Raw genomic sequence first — 14134 nt, 5'->3', positions numbered from 1 at the left:
GAATAAAATAAAAGTATTAGCATTGTTTCTTATGGAACGACGAGGGAGTTGAAAGTATGATTGACTAAGATAAATACAATTACAAGAAGAATGTCTCCCTCTTGTGTCGTCGCTGCCGTTTGGTTTCTCTCATTAACACAATCATAAAAGATAACGAGGTTGTTTTTTGAGTTATCCAAATCTTGGGGAGACGAAATATCATCCGTATTATCACTAAGAATACAAGTTATCGGTTTTGATTTCTTTTTATATCTCTGTGTATCCTAAAATAGTTATATTATATCTTCAATGTTGTAATCATTTTGTTTGATTGGAATTTTAAATAAACCTATTATATCTTCTTTTGAAGACCAGCATTAAAACCTTGTGAGAGTAGTTGATACTCAGGTTGAAAACTCGACTTTGTGAAAATTATTAAATTATCATAATCTAAAAAGTTGGGAGTAAGGAGCATCTTTAAAAGTAAGCAGGTTTTTCCACATCTGCTTGAACCAACTATGAGACATCTTTATGAATCTTCTTCTTCTTCTTTCGGCTGCTCCCGTTAGGGGTCGCCACAGCGGATCATCCGTATGATCCGCATAGTGATTTGGCACATGTTTTATGCCGGATGCCCTTCCTGACGCAACCCTGGTCGCCTCTTACGACACAGGGATATGGTACACCTATTTTAACCAGGGTATACACCGGCCCAGTACACTGGTACTCATTTCGCCGACCTCGGAAGGATGACAGGCTGAGTCAACCCCCTGGTGTATTAATTCAGTGGCCTAACGGGGCTTGAACTCAGGACCTTTTGGATCCCAAGCCAGACATCTTAATGAATTTGGAAGTTTTTTATGGTTGTTAAATTTAATCTTATTTTCCCAAATGGGTAAAAAAATCATTCATTTATATGTTTGGAAAACAGGTTATTTAATTTATTATTGGCTTTTTTAGAAACTATATTTTATCCTAAGTTCGGGTTTAATTTCAAGATAATCCATTATTTTATTTATACAATATCTTGTGTTGATATTTCCTGAAAATGACAATCGTGAATAATATACAAGAACAATCCTTTGAACATTTCTCTAATTCTTTCAGTTTCTTCCCTTGTAAGGAAAGGTGTGTTATCACCCTCATACCTTACATTCATTTCTCTAATCAATCTTGTAAAGTAATTCATTTTTGGTGTAAATATAAAAGAATTATTTTCCTTTTTATATTTTTTATTATCATTAATTAGAAGATAATCACAGAATATACATTGTTTATAGGCTTTTGACTCTGTGTTTAATTCCCGTCTTTCACATGCAGGACAATTCTCAAATTTGTCATATGGAGAATCAGGGAATTCAAGAGGCTCAAAATCTATCATATTTATAAAGTAAAACTTTACTTGAACTGAAATTCATCTTCGGTATCATATTCGGTACTTTCACAATCATCTATAAAGCTACTTTCATAACTATCGTTTGAACACAAGTTTCTCAGTATCATTACTATAGTTTGAACACAAACTCTCGGTATCATAACTGTCATCACTCTCATAATCTTCAAAATCTTCAATTGAATAATGACTCATATTTAATTAGTTATTTTTTAAATTAGTGGTTGTTAATATTCAAAACAAAGATAATAAATGTTTTCTATGGTCTGTTCTTGCTCACTTACATCCTCCACAATGGAATCCTGAAAGGGTTGAACATTATAAGAAATACGAGAAGACAAGAACTGTTAGAAGCCTGGTGTTGGCGTAGTGGTTATGGTAGCGGCTTGGGATCCAAAAGGTCCTGAGTTCAAGCCCCGTTGGCTGCTTGAATTAATACACACCAGGAGGTTGACTCAGCCTGTCATCTTTCCGAGGTCAGCGAAGTGAATACCAGTTTACTGGGCCCGGTGTATGCCCCGGTTAGAATAGGTGTACCATATCCATGTGTCGTAAGAGGCGACCAGGGTTGCGTCAGGAAGGGCACCCGGCGTAAAACCTGTGCCAAATCATTATGCGGATCATAACAGATGATCCGCTGTGGCGACCCCTAACGGGAGCAGCCGAAAGAAGAAGATTTAATTTGTAGAAAAAAACATTTACATCAATATCCATATACTTTTTTTCATTAACAGATTCAACTACTACATTTTTTATATTAAATGTAATTTTAAAATGATCCTTAACTACTACTGAATGAAATGTCATTTCACCTGTAAAATTGACATCCCTTATTTCATCAGGATTTGCATCTTTAGGGTTGTTGAAAAAAATACAAATTTCTCCTTGCATATAACAGATGGTCTTATCTTTTCTTTCTAAAGCTTCATCCATTAGGTTTTTCTTTTTTGATACATTTTCTTGTTTCATTGCTTTTTCTAGGTTTGAATATATTACCAGAAGGAGAGGAGAAACTTTTGTTAGAGATACTTCAATTGATGTTCTTCCAGATATACTAAAAGCCCTTCCACTGAAGGAAATTGAAGAAGTCATATTATTCACCATAATTGTTTTTAACCAATAGTTGTTGTATTTATCTTTGTTCAATTTTACATCCTTGACATATTTCTCAGTATCTTTTACAAATGAAGAGATTGATTGAAACTTGTCTTTTGTGTCTTGATACATTGTATTTATTAAGTGAAAAAAGTTGGAGGATAAAATGGTTTAAAGCACAGATTCAACTATAAATTAAACGAAATTTTCATCAAGAACATTTTATTTTATGCAAAGTTTTATTATATAAATATGGTGAATACAACATACTGCGATGTTTGTAATCATGAATATAAATATTATAAAAAACACCTTCAAACCAACAAACACACATTCAATCTTTTCATACAAATATCTCCACTTGACCAAGAAACAAACATTGTGATAGATGTGGTAATGATATATTTTTTTTTTTTTTAATAATAAAAACACCTTCAGTCATGCAAACACAAGAACAATGAAGAAAGGGAAGCTAAATTCTCCATTGAAAACACTGATGGGGCATTTCAAGGACATATAAAAATAAAATTGTTTCGTTTTCAAGACCCTGGACCATCTTCAACCATGGAAGCTGTTAATATGGTTAAACAAAGTATTGAAACTACAATTAAAAACACATTAAGTGAAATGAAAACTTTTAAGTTTTATATGGGAGTAAAAATTAATATGGTAAGACAAGTCGATGAAACTACTCCCTATATGAGGACAAACCCTCACTTTATCTCATAATTTCAAGATTTTTTTAAGATGTGATGTTTACGATGAACTCCAGAGACAAGAACAAGATGTTGATAACACCAGTAGGTCGTGGATTTACGATTACAAAAATAATCTTTTTAGATATACACATCTTAATATCAGATCCTCTTCAAGCTTCTTGTTATATTGATTTACCAAAAGAGATAAACCTTAAGAAAGTGGTTCTTAATATTCAAAACAAAGATAATAAATGTTTTCTATGGTCTGTTCTTGCTCACTTACATCCTCCACAATGGAATCCTGCAAGGGTTGAACATTATAAGAAATACGAGAATACATTAAATGTTAAAGATTTAACATTTCCAATGTCATTGAGAGATATTCCTAAATTTGAGAAAATGAATAATCTATGTGTTAATGTATATGGATTAACGGATAAAAACAAAGTTCAGATATTAAAAATTTCAAACAACTATAAAAATAATGAAACACACATTGACCTTCTCCACTTTACTTCAAAGGAAAAATCACATTACAGTCATGTGCCACTTAACAACGGGGTTATGTTCTGAGAAATGCGTTGTTAACCGACGTCGTCGTTGTGTGAATATCATATTTTTTTTTCGTTTTCATTTTCGAACATTGTACTTACACAAACCTAGACACCTCGGCTATATGGTATAGCCTATTGCTCCTCGGATAGAAACCTGTACAGCATGTTACTGTACTGAATACTGTCGGCAATTGTAACACACATCAAAGAGAGACGGAAGTTACGTTAGTTTTACCTTTGTGCGGTTCATGACGGCCATGGGTGTTGTTAGCAGCAGCTTACAATCTCCTCTCGCATCGATTATAGAAAGGTGAATAAATAGCGTTTGGATTTTATAAATACGTAATCATTGCATCAATGTTATAATTTATAAATTAAGAAATGAGCACCTGCAATTGTGATATATATATTTACGGAACAGTGCGATTGTTTTAACAACATAAAAAGCTTCACCAAAAGTAAATTTGTGTTTTAATTTCAACTGTAACAACAACGATTTATTCACGGAATTCTTTAATTCAAAGGCAATTTACTTGCTAGAAGGTAAACGTGCAAACATTGGTTCAGTTTGAAAGCCGATTTCCTTGAATCCCGATTTAGCACGACCCTGCTTTTTTTCGCGATGACATTTTATGGACCTCAATGATCGCATTATAACGAGGCCACGCTGTTGTTTTTTATCATTATGAAGTATTATGTACTGTACAGTGTACATAATTGTACGTGCGTTTTTTATACGACTGGCAGCGCTACGTTGGCTAAATCACTCGGTGATAGGAATTTTTCAGCTCGTTTATAATGGAGCTGGCAGATCCGTCGTATATGCGACCACCGTCGTAAATGCGATTATGGGACCACCGTCGTAAATGCGATTATGGGACCACCGTCGTATATGCGATCCGTCCTTGCCCGAAACGTCATTATGCGGCGCATGACTGTATTCTTTCATCAAAAATTTCTCAAAATCAACCAAATCACAAATATATAAGAGAAAATGTAAAACGTATCCTTGTAAGAGATGTCTCAACTCCTTTCACATAAAAGAACGATTAAATCAACATTCGAAATATTGTAGTAATCATAAATCAACCATAATCAGTTTACCAAAAGTAGGTTCAAACATATCATTCAAAGATTTTAACAAATCGATAAAACATCCGTTTGTGATATATGCTGATTTTGAAAGTATCCTTGAAAAGATAGATAGTGCTTCTCCAAATCCAAATAAATCATGCACAAATAAATATCAACAACATACTCCTTGTGGTTTCTGATATTATATCGAATCAGTTGTTGGTGATGAATACAACAAGTTAGAACTTTGAAGAGGAGAAGATACCTCAGAGGAGTTTGTAAGACGATTGGAAAAAGACTGTATAAGATGAAGAGAAATAATGGTGAAAACCTATAAACCAATGTCATTAGCAAAGGGAGAGAAAAAGGAATTTAGAAAGAACAGTATCTGTCATATTTGTGAGGAGAAAATTGAGGGAGACGTCAAGGTTAGGGATCACTGTCATCTTACTGGCAAATATAGAGGTCCAGCTCATTCCCGTTGTAATATTAATTACAAGCCTCCAAACTTTATTCCTGTCTTTCTTCACAACAACGCTCACTATGACACACATCTATTTATCAATGAACTTTCAGACATCTGGAGATATTTCTGCCATTCCTAATACAGATCAAAAATACATCTCATTTACAAAAACAATTCATACATCCCCCATAACCCATATCAGATTTATTGACGCATACAAGTTTATGTCAAGTCCATTATCTAACTTGGTATCAAATATTAAAAATTTCCCAAATCTTTAATCACATTTCTCAAATCAACAAGAGATTGATCTCTTATCACAAAAGGGAATATATCCGTATGACTATGTGGATTCATTTGAGAAGTTTAAAGAAACACAACTTCCTTCAAGGGAAAGTTTCTATGGAAAGTTAAATAAAACTCATATTTCCGATAGAGATTATACACAAGCTAAAAAGGTTTGGGAGAAGTTTAATAAAAAGAATCTTGGAGAATATCATGATTTGTATCTTAAAACTGATGTATTGTTATTGCTTGATGTGTTTGAAACTTCTAGAACAGTCTGTCATAATAAAAATTCTTATGGATTAGACCCCGTTCACGATTACACAGCCCCGGGCTTGTATTGGAGTTCTTTGTTAAAAATGACAAAACAAAATTTGGAATTAATCAGTGATATAGATATGCTTTTAATGTAGAGAAGGCTAAAAGAGGAGGAATATCTCAAGTATGTTCCAAGAGATTTGCCAAAGCAAATCACAAATATCTTCCTGATTATAATAAGAATGAGGACAACTTTTACCTGATGTATTATGATGCTAACAATTTGTATGGGTGGGCTATGTCTCAATCTTTACCTTATGGAAAACTTAAATGTGTTGAAGAAAAACATGATGAAAAAGTTTTACTTGACATTGTTATCTCCTCTCAAAAATAATTGGATGAAGCTGAAGTTAGATATTATTTTGAGGTTGATTTAAAATATCCAGAAGAACTTCATAACAAACATAAAGACCCACCTTATGCCCCTGATAAAGAAAGTCCAAGAAGAGAATGGTTAAGTGATTACCAACAGTCATTTAATATAAAAGGTAAATCTCCAAAAAAACTACTCACTACATTAAATGATAAAGAAAGTTATGTTTTACATCAAAGGAACTTGAGACAATATTTATCTGCTGGGTTGAGAGTGAGAAAAATTCATCGAATTTTGAAATTTAAACAGTCATTGGTTAACTAAATATGGTGATTTTAATACAAACAAGTCTGGAGACGGCGATGGTTCACGAGCAATGTACACGGTTCGCCTTTTTTATTTTTTGACCTTCGAGGGGACGCCACGGGCAAACTGGCAGGAGTCGGGAAAAACGTAAATGATGAAAGTTGTAGTACTCGAAGAGCACTACTTGCATACCAACTTTCATTCGAAACAGTTGAAAACCCTAGGAGCTCGATGCCCAATTTATTGATTTTTTTGACATTTTCTAAGTTCGTGACCTTGTGACCTTGACCTTGGGATGAAAATGAAAAATCGAGCTCTGTGCGGCTATGCAGGTGCCATTGGGCAAACCAAATACCGAAACCCCTGACAGATTCGACAAACCCCCTCGGAGAAGATGTAACTTGAAACCGGCTACCCCCTAAAAACATGTATTTTGGGCGTGGCTCCACCCATAATGAGAAATTCTCCGAAAAACACAACTACATCATGACACAAACCTTGCACCCTAATTTTATCAAGATCAGATCAAACCCCACGGAGTTATGCTCGGGACAGACAGACAGACAGACACACACTGATAACGAATATAGTGGTCACTTACTGACTCGTGAACCAAAAGGAGAACAGAAGCAAAAACAAATTTTGAGAAGGACTTTTATAAATTAATGAATAATGCTGTATTTGGAAAGACTATGGAAAATGTTAGGAATCGACAAAACATAAGGCTTTCTACATCTTGGAAACAGGCTTCAAAGTTCATTAATAGACCAAGTTTTGAATGAGCGGAGGTGTTTTCAGAAAACTTTTGTGCTGTTGATTTGAAAAAAAGAGAGTATTGAAATGGATAAACATATCTATATAGGAACATCAATTCTTGACTTGTCAAAGTCGTTAATGTCTGACTATTACGATAATAATTTAAAATAAGAGTATCAGGATAATGTGTCATTGTTATATATGGATACAGATTTATATTAGAAATTAAGACAAGGGATGTATATGAGGATATGATTGATAATATTGATGTATATGATACAAGTAATTATGTCTTATAGTATGTTGTTTTCATTAAAGAATAAAAAGGTTATTGGTAAGTTTAAGGATGAGTTGGGTGGAAAGGTCATGGGTGAATTTGTGGGTTTGAGATCAAAGTCTTATGCTTTTATGTATATTGATAATAATAACATTGAAAGGTGTGATAGAAGCTAAAGGGAATAAAAAAATATATAATCAAGGAAACAATAAACGTTATACATTATTACAACTGTTTAACCTTTAAGAAGGAAGAGTACAGAAAAATGAATACAATAAGAAGTTATAATCATCAATTATATACAGAAGAGATAAATAAGAAAGCATTAGGAGCTTTTGATGATAAAATATTTATTTTAGAGAATGGAATCAAGAGTCTCCCTTATGGTTATAAGTTCAAGTGTTGTGGGTGTCTTTTTACTGATTTATAAATGATAGAACCAAGCAATAACCAAACCAAAGAGTGGAGATGTAATCAGCTTTGGTATTTAAATGGGAAACAAATAATGTGGGAAATATCAAATAAGTGTTTTTGACGAAATAACTGGGGTAAAAGTAAATTTGTCTGGGAGGGGGAGGAATCGGTCTCCTATTATGGGGTTTTCCGGGGTTTATTCAGAGTTTCCCCCTTTTCCCCATTCATTTGCATGGTTTCCTTAGAAGCCCCATTTATCCTCTACTCATATCTTATTATCTTATGTTATCATATCATGTTGATGCCATTCAGCTTAGCATGCCTGCACTGCAACAACAGCAGTTACCATAATGCATCCAAACAAAAGCTATCAACAAATACTGCCAATATCATTGTGTTCTATTATCTCCAATGCATCTAGAAATCTATCTAATTCCAATTTAAACCTATCTACTCTTTCTCCTGCCACTACCTTACTATGGAGACAATTTGATGCATTAACTACCCTCTTACTGAAAGACACATACCTTATTACTACCTTAACTCTCCTTTTTACTTTCAGGCAATGGCTCCTGGTTCTATTACTGTCTCGTCTGCATTTATTTTGTCCATAATTGTTCATTATCTTAAACATCTCATCAAATGCCCTTGTAATCGCCTTCATTCTGAAATACAAAGTGCTGTCTCCTTCAGCTGCTCCTCAAAGCTTCGTCTCACTCGCCTCAAAATTAATATAGGAGCCCTGTGCTAAACCCTTTGGCAGCTTTTGCCTTTTTCAGATGTGGTGACCAAAAATTAACACAATATTCTAGATGAGGTCTCACTAAGTTCCTGTACAGTGTTAACACGATTTCTTTCAATTTATAATATATCCCCCTACGAATACAATCTAAAACCCTGTTAAGTTTACCTATAGCTACCTTGCACTGTGCTGTTTGCTCACCACCTGCATCTATAACAACCACAAAATCCTTCTTCTTCTGTTGACATGTTCCAAGATTGTCCTTGCATCATGTAATCTCTTTTCATTATTCTTACCCATCCTCAGCACACCCCATTTCTTTCTGTTAAACTGCATTTACCAATCTTTTACCAAATCGATTAAAGTATCTAGACTTTCCTGAATCTGACCACCACCATCTCTGCGACTTACCTTACCTCCAAGCTTTGTGTCATCTGCAACCTTAGAAAGCTGATCCTTCACCCCACAATCCAAATCATTGATGTAAATTATGAGTAATAATGGTTTTAGTACTGATCCTTGAGGTACGCCACTACTTGGATCCTACCACTGAGAGCCACTCTTTGCTTCCAATCAGCAAGCAAGTTTCCAATCCAGTTTGTTACCAACCATAAACAGCCATTCCACAAGCCCTCACCAAAGCAAACAACATCCTATATGGTACCTGATCAAATGCCTTCTGAAAGTCAAGATACCATATATTACAACTACTGCACTTCCTTCATCCACCCAGTCATTGACTCCTTTATTGAACACCAATACATTTGTTAAACATGACCTCTCTTTGGTAAGTCAGCATTGACTCCCTTTATTTATCTTGAAATTATTCAAATGTTTCCTTATCCATTTCTCAATTAACATCTCCAACACCTTCCCCACCACTGAAGTCTTATGCTATCATGTCCATAGTTCCCCAATTTTTCTCGAGTTCCTTTCTTAAGTAATGGTTTTAGATTTGCTACTGTCCAATCCTCAAGTGCCTGTCCTGATTCCAACGAGTTGTTAAAGATATCTGCTAACACTACGCTTATCTACTCTGCCACCTCCCACAATACTCTTGGATGCATATTATCCAGCTGTGGAGCTTTATCATCCCTTAATGTTTCTAAGTGTTTCTTCACTTCATTCACTCCTGCTTGGATCTCTTCTAAAAGCTCGAACCCCAACAGCTTACTGAAGATAGACAAAATGGTGCAATTTTCATGCAAATTAATAAACAATACATAAACAGCACGAATATGGAAAAGATAAACTCAGTGTGCATGGGTTAATTATTTTCAAGTACAGGTATGGGAACCACTGACTTTGTTGAAGATGTAACGTCAATGATGTCACAGCTTTCCTCTCCCCTTTCCTACCCATACACCCACCCCGTCACCACCCCATCCCCTCCAAACTGGACACCAAAGTAAGATCAAAGCAAAGCTGGGAAGCAGAGATAAAGAAAAAGAGGTGCAGGTGAACAGCCAACATCTTTACACTTGGAGATGAACGAGTCCACGACTCTGCAGACAGATATCCAAAGGGGAAGGATGTATTTACTGCCCAATCTGCACAGGCATTTAACAATGCTCTTGTACATAAACATGCAATTCGCCTTCTTGGAAGGAAGGAAAGCAAATCTTCCTGGAAACCAAAATCCGACTGAAGGCAATCGCAATGCATTCCAAAAAGTCCGCAAGAAGTGTGTGTTCACTCTCAGCAGAGACAGAAAAAAAACACCTGTCAAACATCAAGAATAAACTTTCAAACTTGTCTCCCTCCACTAAATCCTGGTGCCTGGTGGCACCTTGTTAAGTCAATCTCTCGTGGATGCTCCCCTTCCATTCCTTCCTTCACTTCAAATGGCACCACAGTCAACTCCAATCATGAGAAGGCTGAATACCGCAATTCTGTGTTTGCTTCAAAATCTTGTGTCCCCAACCCCTCGCTCTCTGTATCCATCATTCCCAGTCATACCCGACTGCTTCTGGACTCTGTATCTTTTCCACCTGAGAAGGTGGACAAATTTCCGTCAACCCTCTACTCTGACTGCTACTTGACAGGAAGGCATCAGCTCATGTGTCCAAAAACCTGCTCTGCTGCCCTTGCACATCCTCTCTCTGCTCTTTTCACCATATTTGACAGAGATCATCTTCTATCTGCTTGGAAATCAGCCAAAATAAAAAAGGTGCAGAAACTGACCCCATAACTACAAAAACCTATCAGATTATTTCCAATCATCAGCAAGGTACACCCATCATCCATCATTGCAGTGATGTGAAATTCTTCCTCTTCTCCAAAAGCCTAATCTCAGATCAGACCAGATCACTCTACACAGCACAAGTTGCTTATACTCACAGTTAAGTATTAACTCAACAGTTAAGGCAGCTACCTTAAGATGTTAGGGTCTTCAGTTTGAGCATCTGTCTTGTCGTTAAATAATACCAGGTGGGTTGACTCAGCCGCTCATCCTTCCAAGGTCGGCAAAATGAGGATCACCCAACTGGAAAAAGGGGGCACTGCATCAGCGACACAGCTGCGCTCCCAGCAATGATGCCAGCACCCACAGGCTGCATACAAAATAATAATACCCCAACAATGGATAGAGGCCCTCAATATCAGACATGAGAACGATCAGCGCCATCTCGCTGGACATATCTCATGCTTTTGATACAGTCTAGCATCCTGTCTTGCTCTCCAAACTCTTTGCCTATGGCAGCCAAGGGAAGCTATACACATATGCTTATTGACTTCCTCTTATTTCCTTTCCAGTTTGGAGCACTCAACAGAAACCTTTCATCTCCTCTCCCTGTCAAGACTGGAGTTCCTAAAGGCAGCATTCTGGGCCCAGTTCTATTCCTGATCTTCATCAATAATCCTTCTGACAATCTAAAAAAGCCCCTATATCTATTTCCTGATGACTCCACCCTCTGCCCTGACATACCTCATCTTTCAGATAAGCAAGCAGCGGCCTCTTCCCTCTCTTCAGTTCTTGACAAAATGACAAGCTTGTCAAACACTTGGAATTTGTCTTTAAATCAAGACAAATCTCACACTCTCACTATCTCTCTCTGAAAGGACCATCGGGCAAACCCTCCATCTACTTTTTAAGCAATCCTCTTGAGGAAGTTCAATCACTCAAATCCCTGTGTCTAACCACCAGCCATGATCTTTCTTGGGAAAACTACATTTCAAAGTTGGCCTCCAAAGTGAGCTGCTGTCGAGGCATCCTCACTTGTGCACAGTCCTTCCTTGGCACACCGGAACACCTATCCACCTACAAGGCCTTCATCCACAGCTTGATGGAGTAAAGCTCTCCCCTCGAGCCTGGCTCCCCTGACTCACACCTTGGTCAGCTTGACGTAGTGGAAACCAAGGCCTTCAAGTTCATTGGCATTTCCCACACTTCACGAATAAGCAATGAAACTGGTTCGGAGGATGAGGGGGTGTGTAGCATTGGGATTCTCATGTGTGTACTCTTTTTGAACTTCTTTACAACTGTGGAGGAACTCTGGGAAGGGTTTTAAACACAAAGGGATTTCCTTGGTAGCCTTTCATGGTTGCTTTATACAGTTTCTTTGGCTCGAAGAACATGCGAGGAGTCAATATATACATACATCCACGTTGGCTGTCAGAATAGTTTACAGGTATGCATACTAACCTTTAAATGTCTATCCTGGGTTTGAATCCTGAACCCAACTATAAACCATCACCCTCGTGTTTTGTATGCAGGGTGATGTATCAATGTGTGTGCTGTTTATCGAAAAGATGCCGGAGGACCCGTCTGCTGGCCCGGGTCGTTGGGGGAGGTTAAAGATCCCCTGGCGTCTTTTGTGTGGCGTCGTTGAATTATCGCCAGCATAGTGGACAAATTACAAATTCCTGCATAAAACTGTAGGTGGCAACTTGAAGTCGTCTGGTCTTCTTGAATGTTCCTAGACACCAGGCTACACTGCTTTCTATCTCAGTGTATAGTTGCTCCCTCAGCAGAAGCTCACAATTTAAACAAATCCATGTTCCCAAGTTGTTCACGTGTCAAATTGTCGTCTACGGCTACGATAGTCATGCCTTCCTCTTTGCTGCCCAACCTGACCATGCCAGAAAAGGAGATGCTGTCAGTGGCATCACACAGATAAATTAAAAGGGGATGCCATAATTATCTTAATGGTGAGGTACAAACAGAACAGCCATGATTAAATAGATAACTGACCTGATTATCTATTTTATTTATCATCACTGAATTTTTTTTATGATTTTCACTGAATACGCACAAAAGGTCACAGCACAGAATCTAAAAATGGTTGATTTGTCATGTGTAAAAGATTTGTTTTGAAAATATTTGTGAATACATGCAAAATGGTGCTATGAAATGCAAGCCACATCCTCGGCAATCAAAATCAATGTGGAGCAACACAGTGGTCAACATCACACGGAAATACCAGTCGAGGATCTGAAACCAGCGCGAGAAGATGCAGGAACATGTTCTAGATTGCTGCCTCGAGTTAACACCTCCTCTGGTGGGGACAAACAAGTACTTATACAAACAAACTTTCAGTGGAAAATTTTTAGCATATGACGACTCGGTTAGTATCTTAAGTCTGGATGGGTGATTGTATACATGTCTCGTGACAGGTGTTTCTCGCTTTTGGTTTTCTAATTTCTTCTTTGTTTATATCCACCCCTCCCCTCCCCAAATACCCTTTGGAAGTTTGTAAACCTACTGCCCTTTGTCATTTAGCTCCTTTATGAGCCTCGACCCTTGTATAAAGAAAAATCTCAGGATTGGTATATTTTTCACCTTCATAACAATTCACCATCACCTTTCAACCTTCCTCACACCCCTACAACCAAAACCATCCTTTCTACTCTTTAATCTGTCTTCAAATCCCGTTTGTTTGCAGGAGCGTGCCATCACCTGGAATCATGCTTGGTGAAGCATCAATTCATTTTCCGCTCCACACAGACCATCCTTTAGCAATTTCCACAACCCACCCTACTCCCCCCCCCCCACTAACTCAATCGTTTTTGCCCTTTTCCACCCTCAACCCCAATTTTCCCAACCAAGCACACAGAAAGATCTCAGGTACATTAAAAAACATCCAACCAAAAAATTTCGAGGTTCAATAACAGATGACATGACAAAATGCAAGCCAGGTTGCTTTCCGTCAAGGTTAACAGAACTGGATAGATAAGTTTGACAAAGTCAGTTTTCATAACTTAATCAGCGTTGCCTTCAAGTTCATTACATTTCTTGAGTTCATATTTCTTAGATGCGTGTGCTCAGAAAAGGTATAAATTTGCGAGCTTCACTTCCTTCATTCTTTTTGAAACAAAACAGTTTATATTTCGTTAAAAGGGGCACAGTGGATAAAATTTTCAAATGCAAGTGGATTTGTGTTTTCAATAAACTACTTGAATATCAGGAAAAAAACATTTCTATTTGCCAAAGAGAAGTTCATTTCAAGAGAAAAAGTGTAAGTAT

The 14134-nt window shown here is 37.0% G+C and overlaps 1 long non-coding RNA gene across 1 annotated transcript in view; it reads right to left on the bottom strand.

Annotated features, from left to right (window-relative positions):
* Positions 1–2937: 2937 nt before the first annotated feature.
* Positions 2938–14134, bottom strand: part of LOC147017201 (uncharacterized) — a 96407-nt gene continuing 85210 nt past the window's right edge. The window contains exons 2-3 of the long non-coding RNA XR_015049726.1: positions 13092–13164; positions 2938–3466 (exon numbers count right to left, since the gene is read on the bottom strand). This is a non-coding gene — a long non-coding RNA (uncharacterized LOC147017201). The remainder of the gene's footprint in view (positions 3467–13091; positions 13165–14134) is intronic.

The sequence above is a fragment of the Eptatretus burgeri genome, chromosome 11 (genome assembly GCF_056783735.1).
Source record: "Eptatretus burgeri isolate ZD-2024b chromosome 11, Ebu_testis_v1, whole genome shotgun sequence".
In the NCBI taxonomy this organism is placed as follows: Eukaryota; Metazoa; Chordata; class Myxini; order Myxiniformes; family Myxinidae; genus Eptatretus; species Eptatretus burgeri.
The sequence above is the reverse complement of the archived record's forward strand: the minus strand, read 5'-3'. Positions and strand labels throughout refer to the sequence as shown.